The following is a 17,688-nucleotide window of genomic DNA, read 5'->3' on the forward strand; positions in this document are numbered from 1 at the left end:
CCTTCCCAACACTACTGTGGGTGTACTTACCCAACATGGACGGCAGCAGTTCAAGAAGGTGACTCACCACCACCTTCTGGAAAGCAATTAGGGATGGCCTTGCTGGTGTCACTCATTCTATGAACAAATAAAAATAAGTATGGCCAGCCTTTATAGAACCTCCTCTTTATTTACTTTTTAAAATCTCATTCAGTATTTTGGCAGCCTCCTGTTTACCAGGACTTTGGCAGAGTCATCTTCCTTCTGGATGCAATAGACTAATTTATTACTGCAACCATATCTTCTGGCTTGACCAATAGATCTCCATTTTAGTCCTTAATCAGTCTCACTGTTTCTTTTGACAATCCTTTTACTGTTAATATGCTTTTTGAAGACCCCTTTGGATTCCCTTTTAGCTTCTGATCAATTCTTATACAGTCTCTTTGCTCCTTTAATTGTCTTTTTTCTTACTTTTTCCTATTCAGCCTGATTTTCCCTTGTATTGTCAAGCTGACATCTGCCATTTTTTGCTTCATCCTACTCTCTAATTCCTTTGTCATCCCAGAGCTCTTGTTTTGTTTGCCCTCCCTTTCCTTATGGGGATGTATCTTGACTGTACCTGAACTATCTTCTCTCTAAAGGCTGCTTATTGCCCATTACAAAATTGAGAAGGTCATACATACTGAAGACAATCTAATTTCCATTGCAATAATCTGATAATATAGCAATGCCGCTAATCGAAACAAATAGATTTTTCAGGAATGTAACAACAAAACTAATAGAATCCTTTCAAATTCAAAGCTAGTTAGTATATATCTGCAGTGCAGCTCTGTTCAAGGTTGACATGGAGTTTCTGCTATCAGCAAAATGCAGTGGACATTAAGCTAGTTTTGCCAAGGTGAAGTCACATTCATGTCCCTGCAAAACTCAATTGCAAAAGCCAGAATGTAAAATCTCTCATGAATCAGCTCAATAAAGCAAGATAATCAATTTGTGATTGGCACAACATCATAAAGAAGAGCTGTATTGCCAGCAAATTAGCTATACTTCAACTTTTTAAACAGAGGCGATTAATTGACTGATTTAATACTCTTGGCCTTACTTTTTTATTGGCTTTAATTGGATCCTGGTCACTGCTGACTTCAATTAACAAATTACTACAACAGAGCAGGACACATCTGTGTGACTTCAGTTGACTATTGGTCACAGGCCTTGGATACCAAGGGCAGATCAGATTGAAGAAATGGCAGCAGCAAAGTTTAACTGTTATTTGGCAGAAAGCATACAAAAACTCCAGGCTTAATTTTCTATTTCAAGTGTTTGTACAGCAACTTAAAACATATAGCTAAACATTAATTCACAAGATAATTATCGATGAGGAAGGCTGTTCAATCCATTTTCTTTTGATCTATCTGGAAAGAACCTTGAGTTCCCTATCTGATTTCAGGAACTAATAATTTCTTAAATGACTCCAATATTTTTCTTTTTTATTTGGAAGTCCATTCCACATGTTGATGACTTTTTGATATTAGTTTAAATTTGTTCCCTTTTCCTATTCTTGCAAATTAATTTAAAGTTCCTCTGTTTGTGGAGGACGTAGTTGCTCAAGTCTTCCCTAGTGCACACTTGGAAGAGAGAACTGTTAATATTACCTTGATTACCTTGTAATTGCCCTTCCTTTTGGCCCTGCTTGTATCTCTTATGGTTTTTATTTCATCTCTTAATTACCCTCATATTGTTGTTCTAAAATAATTTTTATTATTATTTTTTGCACCTGCCAAAGTTTGTATTTTTTTCTTCATCTCTCCACCCCTTCAATCATTCTTTTCACTTATTTCTGCGTGGTTCTATATTAATTTTGCTGAATACCTTCCCTTGCAGGTATTTTGGTGAGCTTATTTTTATTTTTTATTTCTCTGTGCGCAATTATTCCATTTTCCTGACCTGAAGAAAAAAGATGAACTTAAGGGTACATCTGGTTCATGGTTCGTCAGGAAATTTGGAATTGAATGCATAATGGTTTATCAATTGATTTGCCCATGCTTCAGACTGGGAGCTGCATTTTTTAGTCATCTGGTTGGGCTTTTATTTGATCTCACCTGACGGTCTTATTGACAATTCTCAACATTTTGTTCTTTGAAAGAGATGTTGGTGCTGAATTTCTTTTTGGTGATTTGTTTGGAGATAACAGGCTTCTCCATATAACTGTCTTAAGAGTTTTGACATATAGTGTTAATAGAACCTAAATGTGCAAATGTGGACTGTCATTGCTTCGTCCATGAGAGAATTGTTATGTGTATGGCAACTGATCAAGTGAAAACCCCTTGCACTTTAGCTACTGTCGTTGTGAATTGAGCCAAGTTACGCTTTGTCGAAGTCTGATAGAATGGACACTGAACATTCTGGTCTACGTTCTATCAATGTTGACATCATAGCAGTTCTCACATGTGATTCTAGTTAGATTATCCTCATTTATTTAGCATTATTATCATCTTTTGAAGATCTGTAAACACTAAGAGAAAATTTCAAATAGATTGTCAAATTGTATGAAGTGAATGCACTTTATTGTTCAATTGTCTCACCAAGGCTTCTTTGACAGCAGTTCCCAACCCACAATCTCTACCCCTTAGAAGAACAAGTGCAGCAGGTGCATGAGGACACCTACCTCCAAGTCACAGTCCATTCAAACTTGGAAATAGATCGTGTTCATTCATTATCACTAAGTTAAAATCCTGGCATTCCCTAACTAACGGCGTTGTGGGACTATCTTCACAACATTGACTGCAGTGGTAGAAGAAGTCTGCTCACCAATACCCTCTTGAGGGCAATTAGGAATGGGTAACAAATTCTGGCCTTTCCAGTGATGCCCACATCTTGTGAAATGATTAATTGTTATGATCCTTGACCAGACCCCAAGTTTTTGGTGAGATTCGTATAGGGACCAATAACATTTTGTTAAGTGAATAAAGCCACAAGATTCCATGGGGTTTTGAACAAACAAAACTAAATTTTACTACACAAAGTCAGAAAGATAAAACAATTTACAATATCTACCTTATACTCTAACATTCAGAATAAGTACATGTGAATCAGCAAGCCAACTGTAGTTGAGCACACCGTACTACACAAAAAATGGCAGATGCAACCAAGACAGAGTCCGTGAATTTCTCAACAACCCACCCAGACATCAGTAACACTGAGTCAACCAATCTCACTAAAACTCTCTTTCTCTCTCTCTCTGGGATTCCAGTCTTACGTTTGAATGTCTAACTTTGGAATTCTCTCCAAACGTTCCTCCAACTTGAACAGCATGAACAATGCCCCACCTCACAAGGTTTCAATCTCATCTCCTGAGATTCTTTTCTCCTAGATTCCTGAGTATGCACCAACTCACAAGCAGATCTTCAGATCTTTGGTAGTTCTGAACAGAACACCGCTCCAAAGGGGTACCTTTGCCGCAGTGGCCCACAGCACGGAGTCAACAACTTTCGGCTGCCTTCTTGGATCTTCAGGACTTCTCCTGAACCCTCTTCAATTAAAGTCTGCTCCCTGCAGCCCTTTTCCTGTTTGGAAAATTTTTAAATCTCTATTTTTAACTCACTGGAATCTTTTCCTGTCCCTCACTCCTCTCTGGGGCTCTTTTGGGACCTCTCACTCTCTCCTCTCCCTTTGGGACCTCTCCCTGTCCTCTGCCCGGGACACTAGCCTTCCATGGCACTTTGCTCCTGGTCACCTGATCTGGGTTTTCGCACCATTTTATCTGCACAGGGGTGCTGAGCCTAAAAAAAACCCAATAAATGCAGAACTGCGCACGTGCAGCCCACTCCCAGTCTGAGCATGCACGAAAACTCCGAGGTCCTTTGGAACTTGGAGTTCCTGTCCTCCCGCTCTCCAAAGAGGTAAGTATAGTTTTCATAACACCTTTCCCTTTGAAGAAAGAAAGCTTCTATACAATGGCTTTGCAATTTCTTCACAGGAAGTATTAACATCAGAAACTTCTAACAAATAGCTTATTACATACTATACAGATAAACTTTTCATTTTGTTGCACAATTGCACACCTCATATTATAAAGGTACCAAGCCTTAATCAAAACAAAAGCCAGTACATGTAATCATAGCTTAGTTATTATCATAACTCAGAACTTGCCATTTCTCCTATACCCTTTCTTTAAACTCTGAATGGAATACCAACAGTTACATGGTTTTTGCCATAATCTGTGCATAGTCAACTGAGAAGATACATTAAAGTTTTCTTTAGAAACACTCAGACAGCCTGTATCTATCTTTTGTACCAGGCCTTTCAACCTCGCTGGTGTGATTGCAAACCAGTATTCTGGTGGTCTTCCTCTCTTCACATGTGGATGCATATTAGTCATGCTCTGTGTTACAAATCACCTTTGCATAGGTTTCTCAACTTTAATAGAGAAGAACATGGCATTCTTCTTCTTCTATTAATGGAAACATGCCTTCATGGGTCCTTCAAGTTTGCTACAGGAACCATGAATGCCTGATTGGCAACCAGTTTCAAAATCACCTTTGTCAATCACTTCCTCTTTCAGACTCTGTTTTCATTGTTTTGATCAATGTCAGATGAATAAACTTGCACTGAGGGACTTTTCCTCTCTTTACTCAAGTCATTTTCTAGCTTATCCTAGAGATGTTCCATCGTCCTCCATATTCTTCTCACTGACGCTTGAAAAATTGAACCTTTATCTCCACTTTTTCAGAATTTTATCCAAATATTTATTTACTCGCTTATTTTCCAATTCTTTTCCAAGCTTATTAATCTTTTCATTCAGATCAGCAGCAATGGTGAGTTCAGTCTGTTTCAGAGTTATCTGCAGAACTGTTATACCAACTTACCAAGCTGACATGGATATTCGGTTCATTTTGAAATCTTTCTTCCATGGTTACTGACTGCTCCTTAGACTCAATTCACTTGTTAAATACTCAATCTGTTTCTTAAAATTTTCCTGATCTGTTTTTGAAGTCTGGATTTGCCCGTTCATATTACACATTTCATTCTTCTTATTCTTCAAATGGTATCAGAATTTCACTGCTCTTTCACAATGAAGTTCTGACAGTTCATCATTTTTCATTTTACATTCAGCAACTGTTCTGATTCATCATTAATTTCTTTTCCTGTGACAGATGCTCAAGTATTATCATGGGTTCTTGTTTTTCATTAACAAACTCACCTTTTGTGCGTGAAAGTTGTTTCTCTACACCAATCAGATTTTCCTTCAATTGCTTGTTATTGGCAATAAGCTTTTCGTGTTTGGCCACAGTAATTTTTAGGAGTTTAGCAACATCAGCATGATCAAGTGCTTGCTGCAATACAGTCATCGTCCTGTTACTGTCTCCATTAACCAAATCATTACCCAATAAAAAAAACTACACCTTCAATTGGTGAAACAGGAACAATTGTCATAGTCAATTGCCATAATTAGTCACTTTGTTAATTGACTTTACACAAGGAAACAGGTTCATAAACCCCATTAATACCCCCATTAATACTTTGTCCTTGATCAAACCATCTGAAACACAAATTGTATCATCAGCCACTATCATAGGAATGGGAATAGGCCATTCAGCCTGTTGAGCCTGCTCCACCATTCAATTTGATCATGGCTGATCATCTACCTCAATGCCACTTTCCCACACTATCTCCATATCCTTTGGTGCCATTGGTCTCCAGAAATCTATCGATTTCTGGTTTGAACATGCTCAGTGATTGAGCTTCCACAGCCCTCTGGGGTAGAGAATTCCAAAGATTCACCAGTTTCTGAGTGAAGAAATTCCTCCTCATCTCAGTCTTAAATGGCCGTCCCCTGGTTTTAGACTCACCACCATCTACATCCACCCTGTCACACCCTCTAAGAATTTTGTAAGTTTCAATGAGGCCACCCCTCATTCTTTGAAACTCTAGGGAATAAAGAACCTGTCTCCTCAATCTCTCCTTATAAAACAATCTCACCATCCCAGGGATTAACCTGATGAACCTCCATTGCACTCCTTCTATGGCAAGTATATCCTTCTTTAGATAAAGGAGCTAAAGCTGTGCATAATACTCCAGGTGAGGTCTCACCCAGGCTCTATATAACTGCAGCAAGGCATCCTTACCCAATCATTGATCCCCTCACGATGAAGGCCAACATGCCATTTGCCTTCCAAATTGCTTACTGCACCTGCACGCTAGCTTTTAGTGACTCATGAACAAGGACACCCAGGTCCCTTTGCACACCCGCACTTCCCAATCTCTCATCGTTTAAGAAATACTCTGCTGCTTTGTTTTCTCTACTAAAGTGAATAAATTTCACACTTATTTGCATTATATTTCATCTGCCATGTTCGAGATCGTTCTTTTAGCTTGTCCAAGTTCCCTTGAAGCCTCCTTGCATCCCTCTCACAACTTAGTTCCCAGACAGTTTGGTGCCATCAGCAAATTTAGAAATATTACAATTGGTCCCCACATACAAAACGTATATATAGACTGTGAACAGCTATGGAGCTAGCATTGATCCTTCCGGTACCCCACTAATAATAGTCTGCCATCCTGAGAATGATCTGTTTGTTCCTACTGTCTGTTTTCTGTCTGATAACCAATTCTCAATCCATACTGGTATGTTTCCCCCAATCCCATGTGCTCTAATTTTATTTACTAACTTTCTGTGTGGGACCTTATCAAAGGTCTTCTGAAAATTCAAATACACCACATCTCCATCTATGCTACAAGTAACATCCTCAATAAACTCCAACAAGTTTGTCAAACATGATTTCCCTTTCATAAAATCATGTTGAATCTGCCCAATATCATTATTTTCTAAATGTCCAGTTATTACATCCATAGAACCATAGAAAAGTTACAGTACAGAAGGAGGCCATTTGGCCCATCTTGTCCATGTCAGCCCGAGGACGCCCAGGTGCCCTTGTAATAGATTTTAACATTTTCCCTACTACTGGCGTCAAACTAACAGGTCTGTAGTTCTCCATTCTCTCTCTTCCTGCCTTCTTAAATAGTGGGGTTACATTTGCTACTTTTCAGTCTGCAGGAACCTTTCCAGAATCTAAAGAATTTTGAAAGATAACCACCAATGCATCCACTATCTCTCTACCCACCTCCTTCAACACTCTGAGATGAAGCTCATCAGGTCCAAGAGATTTATCAACCTTCAATCCAGTTAACTTTTCAAGTATTACCTCTTTCCTAATTCTAATTTCTTTTAGTTCCTCAGTTTCACAAGTCCCTTGGTTGCCTAGCATTTCTGGGAGATTTTCTGTATCTTCTTCCATGAAGACACATGCAAATACAACTGTTTAGTTCCTCTGCCATTTCCCTGTCCTCCACCATACATTCTCCTGTGCCAACCTGTAATATGCCTATACGTGTCCTAACTAATCTTTTCCTTTTCACGTATGTAAATAGCCCCCCTTGATGTTCCTCGCAAGTTTGCATTAATATTTTATTTTCCCTTTCTCAATCAGTTTTTTGGTCCTCCTTTGCTGGGCTCAAAATTGCTCCCAATCCTCTGGCTTATCACTTTCCCTGGCATCCTTGTAAGCAATTTCCTTTAATGTAATGCAATATTTAATTTCTTCTGGTAACCATGGTTGATATATCTTTCCCTTTGGTGTTAGTGCCTTAGAGAAATGTATATCTGTTTTAGACTGTGTAGCATTTCTTTAAATACTAGCCATTGTCTGTCTGCTGTCAAACCTTTGTGTATTTTCCCAATCCACCATAACCAACTTGCCTCTCACACCTTCGTAATTTCCTTTGTCCAGATTTAAGACCCTAGTTTCAGAATTAACTATATCGCATTCAAACTTAATGTTAAATTCTATCATATCATGGTCACTATTTCCCAGATGCTCCTTCACAGCAAGGCTATTAAGTAGCCCTTTATCATTACACAACACTAAATCCAAATTAACCCAGTCCTTAGTTGGCTCCTCAACATACTGCTCCCCATCTCATACACATTGCAGGAATTCCTCCTCCAGAATGTTAGTGCTGATTTAATTAACCCAGTCTATGTGGAAATTGAAGATGCCCATTTTTACTGTGCTATCCATGTTACATCTCTTAATTTCCTGATTTATACCCTGCTCAACATTACCACTACAGTTTGGTGGCCTATAAACCACTCACACCATTGTTTGCTGCCTCTTGCTGTTTCTTAGCTCCACTCAAGCTGATTCTACATTTTGATCATTCGATCTAATGTAGATGTACTGACCTTGTCCCATATTATGAGTGCTATTCCACCTCCTTTTCCTTTTCACCTATACCTCCTAAGTGCCAAATATCCTTGGATATTTAGTTTCCAATCTTGGTCACCCTGTAGCCTCCTTAATAGCAATTTAATCATACCCGTTTACCTCAATTTGTGCATTCAAGTCAGAGCAATGACTGATCTGTTCCAGTGTGTCTCAAAATATTAATTTGTTTACTTGTTGGAGGAGTAAGGGAACACTTCTCCCTTCAAGAAAATAAAACCCCTAAAACCCACAGTAGCCTGATCCACTTTAGCAGTAGTCAAGGAAGAATTCCCTTTACTGTCCTGAGCCATATTCCCCCTTTCTAGTAGGTTCTGATAGAACACATTTCACTTGTGCTCATGCTATGGTTTTAACACCAATGTCCTTTTGTAGTACGGCCTTTTATAAAGACTCCTTAGGCGTTCCTATTACTGCCACTGGTTTACTGTTCAGCTTCCCACAATGGGTTCTGAGGTGCCCTGTCTTACAGCAATAAAAGCAGACTGGTTTCTTTACATCACATTTATCCTTTACACTATCATTTTTCTTGACTGGAACAGTTTCTGCCTTCTGCATAAAGCTAAATTCTTTTCTGTTCCTCCAGCTTCCCTGTGGGTTTACAAATGGAGATCTATTGCCCCCTAGCTGTCTGTGTGATATATCATACCCATCTGCCAGAACTGCTGCTTCCCGTATCTTAGAAACCTTGGAGTCTTCCAGGTGTGACCTAATTGCTGTTGGGATGCTGTTTCGAAATTCTTCCAGTATAATTAGCTTCCTCATATTCTCAAAATTTTGTTCTAACTTCAGGGGTCGAAACCACCGGTCCCACAACATTTCTTTTTCCTTAGCAAATTCTGCAAATGTTTCATTTGGCCTTTTCTTTAAAGTACAAAATTTCAACTGATATGCTTCAGGGACAAGCTCGTACACATTAAATACCACAGTTTTAACTACCAGGTGCTCTGAGGATTGTTCTCCCGAAAGAATAGACTATGCATCCATCGCTTTCCCGACCAAAACACTTTGCAAAATGAGAGTCCATGCATCCTTTGGCCACTCAGCTTTGTAGCCACCTTTTCAAACGAGATAAAATATTTCTCAACTCCGCCCTTAGTGAATTTAGGCATTAAGCGAAGATTCGTTGTTATATCGAAGCTGGGATGATCAACTGATCATCCAAACTGTTAGACTCTCTCTCACCCTGTAACCTAAGCTTTTCTCTAACCAGTTCATATTGCTGTAGAACCATAGAACCATAGAACACTACAGCACAGAAAACAGGCCATTCGGCCCTTCTAGTCTGTGCCGAAATATTATTCCACTAGTCCCATTGACCTGCACCTAGTCCATAACCCTCCAGACCTCTCCCATCCATGTATCTATCCAATTTATTCTTAAAACTTAAGAGTGAGCCCACATTTACCATGTCAGATGGTAGCTCGTTCCACACTCTCACCACTCTGAGTGAAGAAGTTCCCCCTAATGTTCCCCTAAACCTTTCCCCTTTCACCCTAAAGCCATGTCCTCTCGTGTTTATCTCTCCTAATCTAAGTGGAAAGAGCCTAGTCGCCTTTACTCTGTCTATACCCCTCATAATTTTGTAAACTTCTATCAAATCTCCCCTCATTCTTCTATGCTCCAAGGAATAAAGTCCTAACCTGTTTAATCTTTCCCTGTAACTCAACTCCTTAAGACCCGGCAACATCCTAGTAAATCTTCTCTGCACTCTCTCAATCTTACTGATATCCTTCCTGTAGTTAGGCAACCAGAACTGCACACAATACTCCAAAGTTGGCCTCACCAATGTCTTATACAACCTCACCATAACATGCCAACTCCTGTACTCAATACTTTGATTTATGAAGGCAAGTATGCCAAAAGCTTTCTTTACAACCCTGTCTACCTGTGACGCCACTTTCAGGGAATTATGTATCTGAACTCCCAGATCCCTTTGTTCCTCCGCACTCCTTAGTGCCCTACCATTTACTGTGTATGTCCTACCTTGGTTTGACCTTCCAAAATGCAACACCTCACACTTTTCCGCATTAAATTCCATCTGTCATTTTCTGGGGCGGTCTATAATACAACCCTATTAGTTTGGTCACACCTTTCCCATTCCTCAGCTCCACCCATATGGCCTCTGTAGACGAACCCTCCGGGCTGTCCTGCTTATGCACAGCTGTGATATTTTCCCTGACTAGTAATGCCACTCCTCCCCCTTTCATCCCTCCCCCTCTATCACGTCTGAAACAACGGAACCTCGGAACATTGAGCTGCCAGTTCTGCCCCTCCTGCAACCAAGTCTCACTCATAGCAATAATGTCGTAATCCCACGTGCCAATCCACGCCCTAAACTCATCTTCCTATCCGACAATACTCCTTGCATTGAAATAGATGCACCTGAGAACATTTCTATCATGTACAGACCTTTGATTTCTGTCTATACATGCATTCCTCGCTTGCCCTTTATCCTCCTCCACCTCACTATCTGCTCTAACACTCTGGTTCCCCTCCCCCTGCAAATCTAGTTTAAACGCCCCGAAGCAGCACTAGCAAACCTACCCGCAAAGATGTTAGTCCCCCTCCAGTTCCATCGGAACAGGTCCCACCTTCCGTGGAACAGAGCCCAATTGTCCAGAAACATGAAGCCCTCCCTCCTGCACCATCTCCTTAGCCACGTATTTAGCTGCATTATCCTCCTATTTCGAGCATCACTAGCACGTGGCACGGGTAGCACTCCTGAGATCGTAACCCTGGAGGTCCTGTCCTTCAGCTTTGCACCTAACTCTCTAAACTCTCTTTGCAGGACCTCCTCCTCCTTCCTATCCACGTCATTGGTCCCTACATGGACCACGACATCTGGCTGCTCACCCTCCCTCCTGAGAGTACTGAGAACTCGATCCGAGATATCGCGGACCCTGGCACCAGGGAGGCAACAGACCATCCGGGATTCTCGCTCTCTCCCACAGAACCTCTTATCTGTCCCCCTAACTATCGAATCCCCTATCACTACTGCTCTCCTCTTTTCCCTCCCTCCTTTCTGAGCTGAGGGTCCAGCCTCGGTGCCAGAGACGCGACCACTACAACTTGTTCCTGGTAGGTCGTCCCCACCAACAGTATCCAAAACGGCATACCTATTGTTGATGGGAACGGCCACAGGGGTGCTCTGCTCTTTCTGTCTATTCCCCTTCCCTCTCCTGACATTCACCCAGCTGCCTGCCTCCTGACTTTTAGGGGTGACTGTCTCCCTGAAACTCCTGTCTATTACTGCCTCTGCCTCCCGAATGATCCGAAGTTCATCCAGCTCCAGCTCCAGTTCCCTAACTCGGCTTCTCAGGAGCTGCAGCAGGATGCACCTTTTGCAGGTGTAGTCATCAGGGACAATTGTGCTGTCCCTGACTTCCCACATGCTGCATTCGGAGCACTCGACTGCCCCAACTGCTGCCTCCATTACCTACTCCTAATTTACTTAAAGGACTTTACCTGGCCCTACCCCACTGGGAGCAAGCTCGTCCTCAGCCTCTGCCCGCCTAAGCCTCTTGAGCCAAAGCCTCAAAGTTCCACTCCTACACTGGGCCACTCACACATTGGCCGCTCCTCTTCAGCTTCCCCTCCTTTTATTTTCAATCTCCACGCTCTTTTTCAACTGACCTGCCTTCAAGATCCGCGCTCTTTTTCAAATGACCTCCCCCATGCTCTTTTTCAACTGACCTGCCTTCAAGATCCGCGCTCTTTTTCAAATGACCTCCCCCATGCTCTCCGCGCTCTTTTTCAACTGACCTGCCTTCAAGATCCGCGCTCTATTTCTTTCTCTCTTTGAAACTCAAGCTCAAGCTTTTGCATTTCCATTTCTTTCCCTCCTTTTTTCTTCTTCCAGTTCAAGCTTTTTAATTTTCAACTGAATTCTAGTCAAATCAACTGAATTGTTATCCAGATTAACTTTTTCTTCAGTGCCAGATGCTGTGCTATTGGCTCAATTATGCCTGCTTTTTTAGCCCCTTTTTTCAACTCTAACTTCATCTTTTCTGCTAATGCTATTGGCCTAACCTTGGTTAATTGTTGCAAATTACTCAGGGATAAGTCTGTGTTTTCCAGAAAAGTCATAGCCATTGACAAAGACACTATGCTTTTCAGTCAACATAGTAAAATTGATCGTGGAAACCTTATCGACCTTAACCTCAACAACTATCGGCACTCGTATTTGTCTGTGGATTCAAAATCCTGCAAGAGCCTCATATTTATGTTATCCTGTACCAGACCCCCAAATTTTTGATAGGATCCGGTTTGGGACCAGTAACTTTTTGTTTAAGGTAGACAAAGTTTGAGATCCGAGAAATTTGCTAAGAGAATAAAGCCACAAGATTCCATGGTTTTTGAACAAACAAAATAAACTTCACTATCCAAGGCCAGAAAGATAAAATAATTTATAATCTCTACCGTATGCTGTAACATTCAGAATTAATATGAGGGTAAATGTGAATTAAAAGGCAAACTGCGGTCGAACACACTTCACTGCACAATAACTGGCATATACGACCAAGACAGATCCCATGAATCTCTCAGTAGCTCACCCAGATGTCAGTAAACACTGGGAGTCAACCAATCTCATTTAAACTGTCTCTTCAAGAGGGATTTCAGTCTTCACCTTCGAAGATCTAACCTCTGATTTCCTTCATAAAGTTGCTCTGATTAGGATTGTCTCAACAACTGCACACTCCTAGGGTTTCAGCCTGGTCTCCCGATTATGTTCCTCTGGATTCTTGAGTCTGCACTCCAGCACCAATTCAAGCACAACTTCAGCTCTTCAGGCCACGCAGAGCAGAATACCACTGCTCCAAAGGGTTATCTTTACTGCAACACCCTTCAGCATGGAATCACCAACCTCCTGCTGCTTTCTTGGATCTCCAGGGTGCCTGCTAACTGCAACCCTTTTGACGCTTGGAGCCCCTTTCTTTGCTCCTTTCCCTGGTGGTTTCTACCGGTGGAGGTCTCCTCTCGTTGGCTCCTTCCCTGGTTCTCTCTCTTTGGAACCTCTCCCTGTCCCATGTACCAGGACTCCTCCTTATCACACCCAACTCCTGGGCCCCTGGATCAGGTTTTCGTGCCTTTCTTTTCACGCAGGCACACTGGGCATTCATTCTCGGACCAAAGAAATCCAAAGCTGGACTGTGCATGCACAGCCCGCTCCCGATCTGCCTATGGACAGAAACTCCTGGGGTATGCTGGAACTTGTAGTTCCTGACCTCTCCTCTGGAATCAGGTAAGTCAAGATTTCTTGACACGATATAGAAATATGCTTTGAACGGTAGGGAAAAAGCAGTACTTAATGGCTATTAAAGAAATGGACTTCAGTGAGAATCAAGAAACTAGATTAATTTTGGTTCCCACAAACTAGTCCATCTTTGAATCTGTCTTATCAGATTCCTAGTCCAGCAACAGTACAGAAATGGTCCTTGTTGAAGTCACAAATGGCAATCTTTGAGACTGATAAACTATATCTTCTCATCCTTCTTTACTTGTCTGCAGCTTATGATACAGTTGACCACACTATCCTTATGCAACATTTCTGCCCTGTTGACCAGCTGAATAGAACTCCCTTGGTTCACTTCTCTATCTCATAGTAGCAGTGGCAGTTCTCCAACTCTTGCCTCTGGAGTTCCCCAATGATCTACCTTGTCCCCCTTCTATTTCTCATTTGTGTGCTACTACTTTGCGATATATGAAAACACACCAGGTTCCACGTATATGTCGATGACATTCAGTTCTATCTCAGTTCTAACTCCTCAACTATATCTGACTTGTTGCATTGCTTGGCTGATATCCAAAATTGGATGGACAGAAATTTCCTCCAGTTAAAGACAGGGAAGACTGAAGCTGTTGTCTTTAGTTCCCTCCATGAACTCTGTTCCTTGATCATCGTTTCTATCCCTGGTAACTGTCTTAGGCTGAGCTAGACCATTTGCAGCCTTGAGAAGAATGGGTACGAATTTGAAGTGACAGCATGTCCGAGGACCTTGGAGAGCAATGCAAGTTGGAAATGGAGTGTTATTTTACAAGTACAGAGGGCTCAAGCATAGTTTTTTTGAGGAGAGGAGTAATGACACCAGATTTAAAATTCAGAAGATTATACACCATTAAAGCACACAGAACAGAAGAGGATCATTGAATCCATCCTGTCTGTGCCAACTCTTTATCACAGCAATCCACTTCTTTATTTTCTACCCCCCAAAGTCCATACCTTTATCTGTCATTAACATTTGTGGTTTTTTTGTATTAAGTTGTGGGATTGGAGTGTTGCTTGCAAGGCTAGCATTCATTACCCATCCCTCATTGCCAGATTTGAGTTCCCAACTATCCATCTGCACCATCACCAAGACTGCCTATTTTCACTTCTGTAACATAGCTTGTGTCTGACCCTGCCTTAGCTTATCTGCTGTTCAAAACCTCATCCATGCCCTTGTTACCTCTAGACATGTCTTTTCCAGTGCTGTCCTGGCCAACTTCCCATCTTTACTCATCCAAAACACTGCTGCCCATATCTTAAATCACTCTAAATCTCTATATCCTTTATCTCTGTGCTTGCTGACCTTCACTGGCTTCCTGTATGATAATGTCTCAGTTCTAAAATCCTCATCTAAGTTTTTAATTCCCTCTATGGCTTTGTCCCTCTATCTATGTATCCTCCTCCAGCCAGTTAAGCCTTGGAGATCCTGTCCTCCTCCAATTTTGGCCTCTTGCATGTCTCTGATTTTAATTGCTCCACCATTTGTGGTCATGCTGTCAGCTGCCTTGGCCTTAAACTCTGGAATTCCCTTCCTAAATCTCTGTGCGTCACTACCTCTGTCCTCTTTTACGATGGCCCTTAATACCTGCCTCTTTGATCAAACTTTACATTATCTTTCCTGATTTCTTTTTCTCTGGCTCAGTGCCAAAAAAGTTATAAATGTTTTTATTGATATTGCCCTTGTAAAGCATCTTGGGACATTTCACTCGGTTAAATGTGCTATATAAACGAAACTAGTTGTTGTTGAACCTTGCTGTGGGTTATTGCTCTTGGGATATGGCACTTCTGTTCACCACTTTGCCTTACGAGAGTCAACTGGTACATCAGGTGCAAGCATTTTTTGGACACCATCTTCTTTATTGCTGTGTTTTGGGATATACCTAAACTATACTGCAAGATTTTGAGCACATTCTGAAAGATGCTGAAAGCCTACAGATTGCAAAAAGTAGCCTCCATTAACTGTGGAGTAAGTTCCTTTCTGCCAGTACCCATTCATCCATAAGCAAATATAATCAGGTGATATTTTCTCTTGGGAACAGAAGTACATTGTATTACCCATCTTCTCAGGAGGAAAGAAAAGCAATGGCTTTGATTTGTTTCAAATACAAGCAAGCGCTGCAGCCAAGTGTGTTGATTAGGGTTTTCAAGAATTAAATTTAGCTAATGTATGGAATACAATTTGCAGAACCTCCTGAAGGAGCTTAGTCAGTGTCCTTGCATCTTCAACCTAGGTATACATTGAGACAATAACTTCAGTTCTTGGGCACATGATCAGACACATGGTAGAACATAGGCAGGTAATGAAAATTTGGATAATAGGAACATTTGTTTGAAAAGGAACATTTACACAGGCACCAATTTCTTTTCCACACAGTCCACTGTTAACCTGTAAGAACTTATTAGTTAAGGAGTATATTTTACACTGCACAGGCTCGTTCCTTTTACAAAATTGCTGTTGCAGTGCGGATTGGATCAATATCTTTAATAGTGTTTGTTTAACAGGAGAAAAACCTATAATTGGAACACTTTGTTACTGGAGTTTGGTATTAAGAAGCTTCTCCTGTATGAGCACATTAAATTGATGCTAATAACATTCACGTACATTAAATGTGAATTAGTTTCAGTAAAGAGTAGCTTGTAGGCTACAGTTACACTGTTTTAGGTGCATGCACTAAGTTTAGTAGAAAAGCTCTTGCACTCACATGCAATACAAGTTAAATGTACTTCAGATATGTATATTTACTTAAAAACGACCTCCACTCTCTAATTAAGGAATTAGAGCACTTATAATTCAAAAGCGATAGCACATTCTGCTTTCCATCATAACATTTCACCCACAAATGCACAAAATGGTTAAAGTACACATGTAAGTATGAGTACTGCGATCACATTCCCAATAAGTGTGTCTATCAGTCATATTTTGTGTACTATTCAGGAATGATCAAATCTAGATTCCCAATTAATTAGCTAATGTATTGAACAAACTACACCGCACCCCAGTCTATCCATAAGCAATGGCATGAGAAAAAAAGTCAGTATGCACAGTTAAGGCTACTCACTTGAGTTGAAATCGAGCCATTAGAGGAAAAGCTCAGCATAGATTATCTTTATTGGATTTTACTTCAACTAGCAGAATGGAAGTACTGCAGTTTCAGGTTATTTGGAGCACTAAAGTTGGTTCTGTTGTGATGTATGTGAATGTGTTTAAACATCAGTACAAAGTGTGCATGAGGTTTGCAGATAATACTTGCCAAAGACCATAGAATAATTACTGTTGTTATGACGCAGCAATTGGTAAAGGCTCAGTTATTTAAAATGCCAGCGGGAAACTTTAAAAAACTGTCATAACCTATATTTTCAATTGGTATGTTTGAGATGCAGCTCCGAATTCAGAAATGAAATCCACCAAGCCTCGAGCATTTTTAAAATAAATTAAGTTAAACATTTATTAATTTAACGAGAAATTAAACACATACGCATGTCTGCAAATTACAGATAGACATTTGTTGCAGGCAGAATGGTTCAGAATTTGCTGGAGTGAGTGCTATTAGTTAGACGTATGTTTATACCCTTCAAATTAAAAATATTTTGCTCTGTAAGTTGCCGGAAATACAAACTCATGATGGCGCACCGAGTGCAATGGGGCATCTGGGACCCTGATGAATGGCAGGGCAAACAGTGTATGCCCTTAACTAAAGAGATTCAAGAATTGAGAAATAATCAGGAAGAACTGAGAAGCAAGTGTGAATTAGAGTGGATGAATTTAATGTCAAATCAGTTGCAGACATAGAAATAAAGAGAGGGAAGGAAAGATTGGATTGAGAGAGAAAAAAAGAGGCAGTAAGGAAAAGTATGAAAGCAATGCAAAAATGTTATATTTCACATTTTTAAAATCTCCAGCAATATTTCAATACGTGCGGAAATGAGATTCCACACTTAATTCTTGACTTTCTGGGCCAGAGATGTTGATTGGTAGTCACGAATATCACATCGTTAGAAGAGCACCTGCACTATTAATTATTAGATTTAACTTTTTGTGGCAGTTAATGCGCAAATGCAGCAACTTCATGAAACTCACAAGGTTGAGGGGGAAATGCTGTTTTCACAAAGCTAACAGAGGAACGGCATAAATCATTGAGTTTCTGGAGCACTCCTGCC

At 40.7% G+C, this 17,688-nt stretch overlaps 1 protein-coding gene across 7 annotated transcripts in view; it reads left to right on the forward strand.

Annotated features, from left to right (window-relative positions):
- diaph2 (diaphanous-related formin 2) overlaps window positions 1–17,688 on the forward strand; it is an 855,920-nt gene that overhangs the window by 77,944 nt on the left and 760,288 nt on the right. The window lies entirely within an intron of this gene.

Source organism: Cetorhinus maximus, chromosome 8, assembly GCF_964194155.1.
Source record: "Cetorhinus maximus chromosome 8, sCetMax3.hap1.1, whole genome shotgun sequence".
NCBI classification, from domain to species: Eukaryota; Metazoa; Chordata; class Chondrichthyes; order Lamniformes; family Cetorhinidae; genus Cetorhinus; species Cetorhinus maximus.